This window comes from Photinus pyralis, unplaced genomic scaffold (assembly GCF_008802855.1).
Source record: "Photinus pyralis isolate 1611_PpyrPB1 unplaced genomic scaffold, Ppyr1.3 Ppyr1.4_LG10, whole genome shotgun sequence".
Lineage (NCBI taxonomy): Eukaryota > Metazoa > Arthropoda > Insecta > Coleoptera > Lampyridae > Photinus > Photinus pyralis.
In genome coordinates this window covers 1,739,485-1,751,807 of record NW_022170250.1, presented here as the reverse complement: position 1 = coordinate 1,751,807, position 12,323 = coordinate 1,739,485, and positions in this window count along the sequence as shown.

Here is a 12,323-nt window from a genome sequence, read left to right as displayed (position 1 = left end):
CTGACAAAGTATCGGAAAGGACGACTAGCGCGCGGACGAAGGACTCTTACGTGCAGACAATTGAAGAGTCACGGTTCTCAGATGAAGTACGTTCTCTAATGAGCAGGCCTGGGGCTGTCAGAGGATGCATGCAGTAGCACGATGTTAAAATATTGAGAATAAGGCCACTAGATTGGTTACGTGTAATTAGTGTAGAGAAGAAAAGAAAAAAAGTTCACTCGACTTTTGCCTTTCCGTCCCGATGCTATTATTATTATTGATACGTCGTCGACGCATAAATTTTTCATTTCGACAAAAAATGAAGGTAAACGAACACCGCACCTGTCGCACGCTGCATCATCTAATGCAACTAACTCTATTCAAGTCGAGAGCAATCGTCTATATCGACCATCAAAGAGAGTATCTATATTTACAAATCCCCCATACCTACTACTTCATTATCTACAAGCACTTGCATACGTAATGTTTGTATTTTGGAACGTGTTTATGTCATAAAATTAAATGGCTATTTGCAGAAGTGCCATTTTAAATGTTTATTGAGATATTTGGTTTTATTGCGATTGCCGGCACTTTTCGTTTAAAGTACCTCAACTTCTCGGTATCGAAATAGCACATGTGGACTCTTTAACGTATCGCAACTTATTACTAATTATTAACGGTGCTGATGGTATCTTCCCGATGGACTAAACATGAAACAGCTCAATTCGCCCCACGTTGGGCGCCAAATAATGACTACTTACGCTGTATTTCGCCCAGATTCAAATGAAACTGCGCAAAAAAGTTCATCAGCAACTAATCTAAATAATAATAACATTAAAGGTTATGTTACGATCAACTGTCTAACACTAACTTGATTCTTTAATTTAACTTTATTATTTATTATATATATATATAGTTCAAAGGGCTGTAACTTTTGAACTAGTAGCCGAATCTTGGAACTGTTTGAAATTATGGATTCTACAGGCCACATTCTATCAGAAAATTTTTTTCCGGATCAATCAGAGACAATTTTTTTTTCGGGGCTCAGAAAAAGGCAGTATATTACCTTCCTTTTTTACCAAAAATCGACTGCACCAAAATTTCTCGGGAAACTACGATGAGGTTATTCCTTTTACACTTTCAGGTTGAACGTAGGCGTTACATTGAACTTTGTGTGCTAGAAGTTCTTGGGAAAGATAATGTTATTTATAATTCTCTCCCCCCCACCCCCCATCTCTGCCCCTCTTTTAATCAAAATCGATTTTCTCTGGTGGGGCGAGGGGGTTTGGAATACCTCCCAGTAACCGAAAATGCGATTACCTTTTCTCAAAGACTACCATGAAAGTAGGGAATGCAATACCGGGATCGCGGGATCGCGAAATACCGGGATCCCGCGGGATTAACATCTAGCAATCCCGCAGATACCGGGATTGAGATTTTGCTGCGGGATTGCATTCCCTAGTCACATTCTATAACAAAATTTTTTTTCCGGATCGATCTGAGACAATTTTTTTTCCGGGGCTCAAAAACAGGCAGTGTATAAACCTTCCTTTTTTACCAAAAATCGACTGCACCAAAATTTCTCGGGAAAACACTTTTTCTTATTAATTTTGGTGCGTAGAATCCAAAACAATATTCGTACTTTTCGATCAGACTTCTCAATCAAAAGTTAGTAGGCTAGAAACCAATTTCGAGAAAAATTCAAAGGGCCGTAACTTTTGAACTAGTAGCACAATCTTGGGAACTGTTTGAAATTATTGGATTCTACAGGCCACATTCTTAACGAAAAAATTTTTTTCCGGGCGATCTGAGACAATTTTTTTTTCGTGCCTCAAAAAAAGGCAGTGTATAACTTTCCTTTTTACCAAAAATCGACTGCCACCAAAATTTCTCGGGGGAAAACACTTTTTCTTATTAATTTGGTGCGTAGAATCCAAAACGATTCGTACTTTTTCGATCAGACCTCTCAATCAAATTATGGACTAAAACAAATTTCTTGAGGGGTATTAGAGTACTCCCCCCCCCCCCCCCCGGCAAAAGTAGGAAATCCCTCGAACGTTAGAAACAATAAGAAGTTAATCATAGCTCTTCCTACCCCCCAGTACTACTATGGTTTCATTTAAAAAAACTACCAGAAAAATCAAGCTGAACGCTTTTGGGGGAAAGTATAGTACCCGGGGGTCTAGGTGGTACGGAATACCCCCCCAGCAAAAGAAAGGATATCCCTCAATATACCAAATTTCGATTACTTATCCCGGAAACTACCATAAGAATGTTAGCAGCAATAGGGAAATATAAATCTTTGTTTTGCTGGGGAGTAGGATCTATTTCCCTAGTTTTCCTAACATGCATATGGTAGTTTTTGGAAAAAGTAATCGCAGCTTCATATACTGATGGACATCCTCATATTGCTAGAGGGGGGGGGGTCCATATCCCCCGTTACCGCTATTCTTCCATTACCAGAAAATTCAAGGTGAATGTTTCTGTGGGAGAATTTTGTATCGCGGGGGTCTTGAGGGATATTCCAGCAAGAGAAAGATATCCCTCAATATACGAAGATTCGATTACCTTCCTGAAAAAGAAGGATGTCCCTCAGTATACGAAGATACGATTATTTTTCCCGAAAACTACCATCAGAATGTTAGGAACAATAGGCACATTAGTTATAGATCTTTCTATTGCTGGGGGGGTATTCCATACCCTCCGGTACCACTGTCCTTTCATTAAAGAAACTACCAGAAAATTCAAGGTGAATGCTTCTGTTGGTGACCGGGGGGTCTGAGGGGGTATGGAATACTGTACTGGGAAGCGAGGGAATGGTGCTAAACGTTAAAAATTGAAAATGTCGATATTTGAGAAGGTAAGGAAAAAGAATTGAATTAGAGAAAGAAAAGAATGTCATATGGACACGTAACAAGGTAGAAGGAACAGAAAAAAAATATTAGACGAAGGGGAAAGAAGAAAGAACTGGATGAAAAAGATTATAGAAAACATGAAAACGAAGAAAGACAAAGAGAAAGCCAACAGAGAACTGAGTTAATATGACGGTGTATTTGCAATGGTGTATTATGATATCGCACAAGATTTTTGGTCTTTGACAGCACAAAATTGCGTGTCTTTAGAAATAAATCATAAACTTTAGCATAAAATTGCTGTACCTATTGTTGAAGAGACCGCAAATGCTGCCAACCAAAAATCAATCGGTCCTTTTTCCACTGTAAATAGTTAATATTGCACTTTTTAAAAAAAATAACCTAAAAATTACAACCGAGAGGATCTTTCCATCAGCGAAGCAATTTGCGCAAATTAAACAGTTTTCTTGTTACCTTAACGTTCCAATTTGCTGCAAGAAAACGGAGGATAAGGTCCCTATTTGAGTTATCAAAATCGGCAGTTCTCCGAACGAGCCGAGTTGCTTAACATTCATTTGGATAGAGTGACCGCGGCTCAACATTTTTGCAATAAAAACAGCTCGACTGGAAAATTAAATTTCGTAAATGCCTCATACGCATTAGTTTTTGTTACAGTTTGTCCGTTTTTGTCGCCGTTTTGTATTTAGTCGATATTTACGCCAAATTAGAGCTCGTTAGAGAGATTAAATTACTGGGTTGAGGGGGGATGGGGGATAGTACTTGTACGGCAACGTCTTGGTGAAAAAAAAATCGAAGGGGTGTAATTGAAAATTTGCTGGAACGATAGGGAATTTGTCTTAATTTACACATCATTAATTTTCCGATAATAGTAAAGGTCTATCAAAGGTTAATTTACTTCCAATATATTACCCCGGCGCCTTGCATCTCGTCCTTTTCTCGCGCCATTACATTTAAATCCTACCGTTTCTATCACCTTATCGTTTGCACTTCCCTATAACTTTAAAGGAAACATGTTTCACTCGAAGCTATTGTCTCATTGATTTATTTTACAATTAGTATATAGTGAATTAGGAGGTTGGGAAACTGGGGGAGCAGCCGTTTTGTTATTAACTCTCTTGTATATCGTCAGTGGGGGTAATGAGAAATTTTTTTTCGTGTCCAAGCCGAAGAAGCAATCAGGCTTATTGGATTTTGATTATAAACTATCCAAGAATATATCCGTTATTAATGATTATGAAGGTGCAGAATGTGTTATTGTCTGGTATAATAGCGATCTGAGCTTCTGCCAAGAATGTCATGTATCTGCATGGGGACATAAATAGAGTAGGTGTCGTAGGAGTACTGCATCATGATGTATGCCCGGGCATGATACATTTATAAATACACTTAATAAAAGCAATCTTGTATTGCAAAATGCCATCCACAGCCAAGTGCAGCCACAAATCTAAGAACGTTACACCCACTAAACGTATTCTTCGCCGCCATCGTCCGTTACCATTCATACCTCCGAAGTGCTGCTCCGCTGTTTTATGCATCACGAATATCGAAATCTATAAATACGCAAGTTTTTTCCCACCTAGTCGCATCTCTAGCCCGATCATAAAATTATCTACAATACACGCGACATATAACAATTTTCTCAATCTGTAAACTTCATTTTAAATACAAGTAATACCACTCACATTGAACAGCTGGCCTTTTTTTCCTGTACAACATTTTTTAAAAAGAAGTGCAGATTTTAGAAGATCAAAATACTTTTTTTATGGTTTTGAAGACTAAGGGCCTTTAACACGTCAAAAACCTTAAAAGAAATATTTCAAAATTTCTCCTTTTTTTTTATTTTTTCGTGGCCACGGTCTTTTGAACTATCCTTAATTGAAACTCAATTCCAATAACAATTTACAGCAAAATTCTTTATATGCAAAAATTGAACAGATACAAATCCCTCTGGTGCTTTTCTGCCTTGAAACTAAAGGAACGTTAGTTGAAAAAAAAAGGAATCATTTATAACAATTCCCAATGTAAATGAGTTCACCAAAATGAATGCAATATGGAATCCTCGTCAGCAAAGTAAAATTCGCTAGTCCTTTATAGAAAACTATAACAAGAACCTTTAGGCCCGTAGGTTTTCTTTGATGGCTTACTACCAAGGGGTCTGGGAGGATGGAATACTCCCCAGGAAAAAAAGCATAGGTTCAATTATGCTTTTCCTACACCTGCCAAATCAGAGGACGCTTGGCTGGAGGTATGGAATCTTCGTCAGGAGAACAAGATTTGATGATCCTTTATAGAAAACTATCACGAGAGCCCTTAGGTCTGTAGGTTTCCTGTGATAACTTACCACCGAGGAGTTTTTTTTTTTTTCCCCAGGAATAAAAGCATAGGTTCAATTATCATTTCCCTACGCCTGCCAAACCTCAGGACTAGGGAATGCAATCCCGCAGCAAAATCTCAATCCCGGTATTTGCGGGATTGTTAGATGTTAATCCCGCGGGATCCCGGTATTTGCGGGATCCAAAAAACTTTAAATAAATTGGTAACTATAAGCAATTCTGTGCGGTTAACTTCTGCATTAAAATAAGTCGCTAATTTTCACAATATTTAACAAAAAAGTACCTTCGGCCTATCTTAGAACTCAAAAAAACCTCACCTGTAAAGCAGCAAAAGGTGAACCTCTAAAGTGCCTCAAAAATCATAGTAATTTTTAACGAAAAAAGTTTAACAATTATTTAAAAAATAACTTCTCCGTTATGCGTTTCATTAACGAAGTAAACAGAGTCGTCCACTTGGTCGACAAATTCCTCAGTCCCGCAAATCCCGCGGGATTCCGGTATTTCGGTCTAATCAAAAAGTACGAATTGTTCGATCGATCTGGAAAAAAAAACTTTCTGATAGAATGTGGCCTGTAGAATCCATAATTTCAAACAGTTTCAAGATTGGGCTACTATTCCAAAAGTTACAGCCCTTTGAATTTTTTTTCGAAATTGGTTTCTAGTCTATAACTTTTGATTGAGAAGTCTGATCGAAAAAGTACGAATTGTTTTGGATTCTACGTTTTCCCGAGAAATTTTGGTGCAGTCGATTTTTGGTAAAACTGCCTTTTTTTGAGCCCCGAAGAAAAAATTCTCTCTGATCGATCCGGAAAAATTTTTTTTAATAGAATGTGAGCCAGGAAGCTTGGCTGGGGGTATTCCAGACCCCCCGGTGCTAAGTTATCACACAAAACGTGTAGTGCCCATAGCACCAATACAATAATTTTTGATTAGAAGCACCAGGAGTCTGTGGTGTATGGAATCTTCGTCAGGAGAACAAGATTCGGTGGTCCTTTATAGAAAACTATCACGAGGGCCCTTAGGTCCGTAGGTTTTCTGTGATACCTTAGCACCGAGAGGTCTGGGAGAACACCCCCCCACGAAAAAAGCATGGGTTCAATTATCTTTTCCCTACACCTACCAAATCTCAGGACGCTTGGCTGGGGGGTATACCCCCCGGTGCATTGAGGTATTGATGTTCGCCAGGAAAACAAAATTCAATGGCCCTTTATAGAAAACTATCCCTTAGATCATTAGGTTTTCTGTGATAACTTACCACCGAGGGATCTGGGAGGATAGAACACCCCCCAAGAAAAAAGCATAGGTTCAATAATCATTTCCCTACGCCTGCCAAATCTCAGGACGCTTGGCTGGGGGGTATTCCATACCCCCCAGACCCCCCGGTGCTACGTTATCACACAAAAGGTGTACTGCACATAGCACCTATACAATAACTTTTGATTAGGGGCACCAGGAGTCTGTGATGTATGGAATCTTCGTCAAGAGAACAAGATTTGATGGTCCTTTATAGAAAACTATCACGAGGGCCCTTAGATCTGTACGTTTTGTGTGATAACTTACCACCTAGGGGTCTGGAATACCCCTCAGGAAAGGGAACAGATACTGATATCCTTTCGTTAGAAAAACTAACCAGGAAATTAAAGCTGAATAGTTCTCTGGGAGAATATTGTACTAGGGAGGGTACCCTGGCGATACAAGGAAGTCTACGGAGTATTCCCCAGTAAAAGTAGAAGCGATAACTACTTTTTTTTACCCCTAAGACATTTTTATTTACTTGAAACTTTTTTAATTCACTCATGTAATGTGATTTACGACGATTTTGTGCTGTAAAAATATGCAGCTCTTAATTTTACATAAATAAAGTAATAATACCTCATATAAAAAATGATCTTCTGTGGATGACGATGGCTGATACAATGCTTCGTGAAATGATTTATTTATTTATTTATTGTACCCCTCTTTTTCTGAACCCTCGCAATACAACGCAAAATTGTATACTTTACTTTTAACCACGTCTTTTCCAAGACGTGTGTTTAGAAGCAGACAGAAACAATATTCCTTGGTGGCGAAAAATAAACGCGACAGTGGCACGTTTAAGTAATTTGTCCTCGACCGATAAACATTGTCTTTACATATTTCCACTAAACTAATCACGCGAATTCAGTTTCTTTACATTTAAATTCAGATAACACTTTTTGCCGACGGAAAATATTCGTTCGACTTTAATTGTAGGATTTTCGGTAAAACTCGCGAGAAATGAACGAAAAATGGAAACCTGCGCTCTGGTAAACTTGGAACGAAATTTTTTGCGGTAACCGAACGTGGTTGCCTTCTCCAGATTAAGTACCCGCGAAAACCGAGACCCGAATTAATCCCCCGTTTTGTGCTAGACACGAAACTAATATCTTGAACCACGTACTAACCAATCTCGTGGCCCAAGAACGAATGCCTCTCCAAAAAATCCCGGAATACTATCCTTTGCAACTGATTTCTAATTAGAGAGCAAATTTCTTTGGCAGTCCCCTGGGGTCCATGACATTTAGGCTGTCCTTAAAACACTCACACATAGAAATTGTGCTGTTACCATGTAGGCGAATATGTCTCACAGTCGCGTGATTTTAGTTACAAGAGCCCCAATCAAGATAGTGTTTACTCCGATTTAACGTCGCCACGGTTTCCGAAAACCATTAAAAGGACAATGCGCCATAGAATTCAAATACGCAGAACAAAATATGATTGCTAATTCCACCAATTACCTCCTCTCACATAAAATGAGGGCACTACTTTTGATTTTTAAAGACTCACAAAGATCTTTGGAGATTCATAAAAGCATTTAAAGATCTAAGTTTTTGAAAGTTTCTGCTTTTAAACTCCACTTCATGTCAAATATTAAAAAAGTTGTAGGCATACGTTTGTCAATAGAATTGAAGTGTACGTATAAATGGGGTAGCGGGGGGGACGGTGTAAAAATATTAGCGGCGTAATAGAATTTCGTTTGTCAGACAAAATAATTAAACATTCTGGTAAAAAAGGCTTTAAAGCGAGAAACACACTCAGGTTCGTAATTACATCTTTTTAATATTTCATACTCGGCGCACAAGAAATGTTTGTAATAATAATTAAATAATTCCGCATATGCAAAAGGAAAATATAATAACGTCTAAAACTAAATTCATTAGTGGATTTTAAAATAGGAATTACCAACATAAGCATTCCTTTTCTCATATGCAAATTATTCCTGCTCGCCCAGTCATTAGACGGACATTACTAATTGTGGCTTAGGCGGCCCAGCATTTTCCGCTTGGACGACAACTTTACCCTCTTGTGGAAACTACCGGGGAGCCTCTTTGCAAAATATTCCACTGTAACACTTAGTTGTAAATGTGATTTTAAATTAATTGAGTTTCGGTAATTTAAAATGGTTTTTTTTTCGGCGGGAAACTCAACAAATTCGTGCTCCTAATTAAGCAGTTTCCAGTCCAATAATTGACTGTCCGACCTGATGGCCATAGAAGCATGACTTTATGACTATACTTGTATATCCGGTATGGTTGAATGCGCTTCCGATATACTTCACTTATTCCCTTTTTTCTCCAACTTGAGAACCACGATCGGTATAGACTGAGACAGACGATTAAAGGATAATGGTCGTTTTTATACTGAGACGTAATTACGATGCAATTGATTTTAAGTGTATGCCAGTTGTTGAATGTAATTAATGCGTAATTTATTAATTTATTCAGATATTGTTTCGAACCGAGCGTTAAAATTGCCGATAACGGACGAGATATGCTGTTTCTGTAATTATTTTTACGGCCGCTGTTTTCTATGATGATGGACGACGTTCTCACAAGTTCAATGATTTTTGTTAATAATTTCATGCGCCATAATGAGTCTTTTACTCTAATAAAGCGCAACTAATCTCCATTAATTAAAACAATTTTATTTTAAAGAAACCAACGAACCAAACTTCTAATCTTAGTTTATTATAATTTCAGGCCGCTTGCTTTGTTCGATTACCATCTACTTACTATAGAGAAATTATAATAATTCATCCATTTTAACCGGGTCAAACCAGTATAATAGCAGTTGGCACTTTTTTTGGATAACAGCAACAGCCACCAAAAGACGAACCATAACCAGCAAATGTTAAATTTAGCCAGCAAATTTTGGAAAATGATTTAGCAAAAAAGGAGAACTCTAAATAATCAGCCCTCTCTGATGTATCCGAAACGTCAAACATTATACGTGCAGGTTATCTGCCAAAAAACATCAGAGGGCTGATTATGAAAAAACTTACCAAAATTAAAAAAATTTGAATGAAAAAATAAGAAAGAATTCGATGGAATCCAAAGAACTTTGGGTACCTTGCGATTACTGTCAAAAGATCAGACGAAGAGGTCCCCCCTTTCACTTAACGCATTGGAAAAGTCTGATCTGATAGCAGGCCTTGACGCTCTCAGTTTGAAGATTAAGTTATAGCAGTTTCCTGCAGTTAACTTCTAATACTCAGAAGACCATCCCCTTTCACTTAAATTTAGAAGAACAACAACGAAATAGTCAATGACCATTTCTAGAAATTTATGTTAAAAACGTGTCAAAACCACCCAAAAAAGGACTCAATAACCCTTTCCCTGTAACCTTCAGTATCCTTATGGTGGTGTTCTGGAAATGGCGATCCAATTTAACCAGATCAAACCAGTATAATAGCAGTTTACATCTTTGTTGATAATACCAAGAGCCAAGAAATGACGAATCATAACTAGCAAACACTAATTTTAACCAGCAAAATATAAATTCATAACCAACAAATGATGGCAAATAGTCAGCAACACCAGCAAATATATCTCATTTATCATATATCGCATTTTCTTGTCAGATTTCTATTCTCTATCAAACACTAGCAGAGGAAAACGAGCTATTTTCATTAAAAAAAACCTGGATAATTCGGGAATATTGATAGATATATCGCTCAAACCCCCCCGGTGCTGCGTCCTGTGCAGAAAACGATCTCATAATCCTCCCCCAACAACTGACATGCAAATGGAATAACCGCCCAGCAACGAAAAGTTTTCTGACCATTTCTAGAAATTACCCCTTATGGTGGTTTTCTGGAAACGGCAATTGTCTACTGGGGAGGGGAGTGGGGGATTGGTGATTTTGAAACCCCGCAGTTTTTAACATAAATTTTTATAGATGCTCGTCCCCGTCCCCTCATCCCCAGCAATGAAAAGGAAGCTGACTATATCTAGCAATTTATGTTAAGAACGGCAGGGGTTCCAAACCACCCCGAAAAGACTCCCCTTCCTTATGATGGTGTTGTGGGAATAGCAGAGGAACTATCGTGCACTGGTGGGTACCCCCCCCCCACTCCCTTCTTCCACAAACCGCTTTGGCGTGAGGACTCGCATGATACATGTTTGAGAAGAAGCATCGGGTCTTTTTCTCTGTACTGCAGAAAGCATAGCACCGTTGGGGGGGGATTCACGACAGTTCCATTGCCCTTTCTAGAACACCGCCATAAAATACTGAGGGTTATAGGGAAAAGGTTAATTATTAATCTTATTTTGCCTTCCTTTTTAAATGAGTGAAGTTTCGGCCTGAACCTGGATTCGAACAAGGGACCCTTAGAACCGCAGTCCCTTGAACTGAACTGCGTCACACTGGTTGGCATCAGACCCGGTTTCATTGGCAGGTGGTTTTGAACACCCGCCGATTTTTTCCGGAAATGATCATTGACTTTTACGTTGCTGGGGGTATTCCACACCCTCTAGACCCCCCAAAAAATGCCCTGAACACTAAAATGTTTGTGAAAAAAGTGTGCCCGTGGGGTTAGTTCTATTGCCATTTCCAAAACACCATAAAAGTACTTAGGGTTATAGGGGAAAGGTTATCAAGTCTTTCGTTGGTAGGTGGTTTTGAACCTCAACCACTTTTAACACAATTTTCCGGAAATGGTCACCGACGTTTATGTTGCTGGGGGTATAGAATAGTTGTAGGGCAATTGATTCTGGCTTTTCTTAGGAGCTAATCCATACCCGCCAGACCCCCCGGTTCTACATTCGTCCCTAACATCCCTTAAGATTTACATCATAATTTGTGGAAAGAGTGCTTAACGTTTCGAGAGCACTGGGGGATATGGAACACCCCCCAGGAAAATGCAAGACAGAAATTCGAGAACATTTAGAAACCTTTTCTATTGTTTTCGATGCTTTTGTAATATTGTTCTCTTATTTTTTTAGGCATCAGGGTTATTTTTTAATTTTGAGCATGATACAATTTTTTTAAATTTTTTGACTTGCAATCCTTCTAACGGGAATGTACTGTTGCAATAAATTTCATCCAATCTGATCGTAAACTAAAAAGATTTTGGTTAGGAGAATATTTTGCATACGTGAGATGGTCCTTAAATTTGGTGAAACTGGGTCTAGATCTTAATAAAAGTATGGTGTCAGGAAAACGTAATTTTTTGAAACTTTCTAATGGGTTAGGAAAACAGCAAATGTTACTCCTTCTCAGGTTTCTACCAGTGGTAATAGAAATTGACAAAGAAAACTTTGTTCCTGCGCTCCTGTTACCCAAATACCAAGAATTCAAAAACAAATTTATGTTAGGTTTCTGCCAATATAATTTTCACTGGATTTCTGCGATCCTGTTAAAAGTTTTTACAGCAATTTCTCTAAGTTTCACATTTCAATGACAGAGAAACGTAGTAAGTTAACGAATCACAAATCACACTATGGAAAATCTACTCAGACAAGTGTGAAAAAATTAACTTTGAAACTTTCTAATGGGTTAGGATAACAGCAAATTTTACTCCTTCTCAGGTTTCTACCAGTGGTAATAGAAATTGACAAAGAAAACTTTGTTCCTGCGCTCCTGTTACCCAAATACAAGGAATTCAAAAACAAATTTATGTTAGGTTTCTGCCAATATAATTTTCACTGGATTTCTGAGATCCTGTTAGAAGTTTTTACAGTAATTTCTCTAAGTTTCACATTTCAATGACAGAGAAACGTAGTAAGTTAACGAATCACAAATCACACTATGGGAAATCTACTCAGGCAAGTGTGAAAAAATTAACTTTGTAACTTTCGAATGGGTTAGGAAAACAGCAAATGTTACTCCTTCTCAGGTT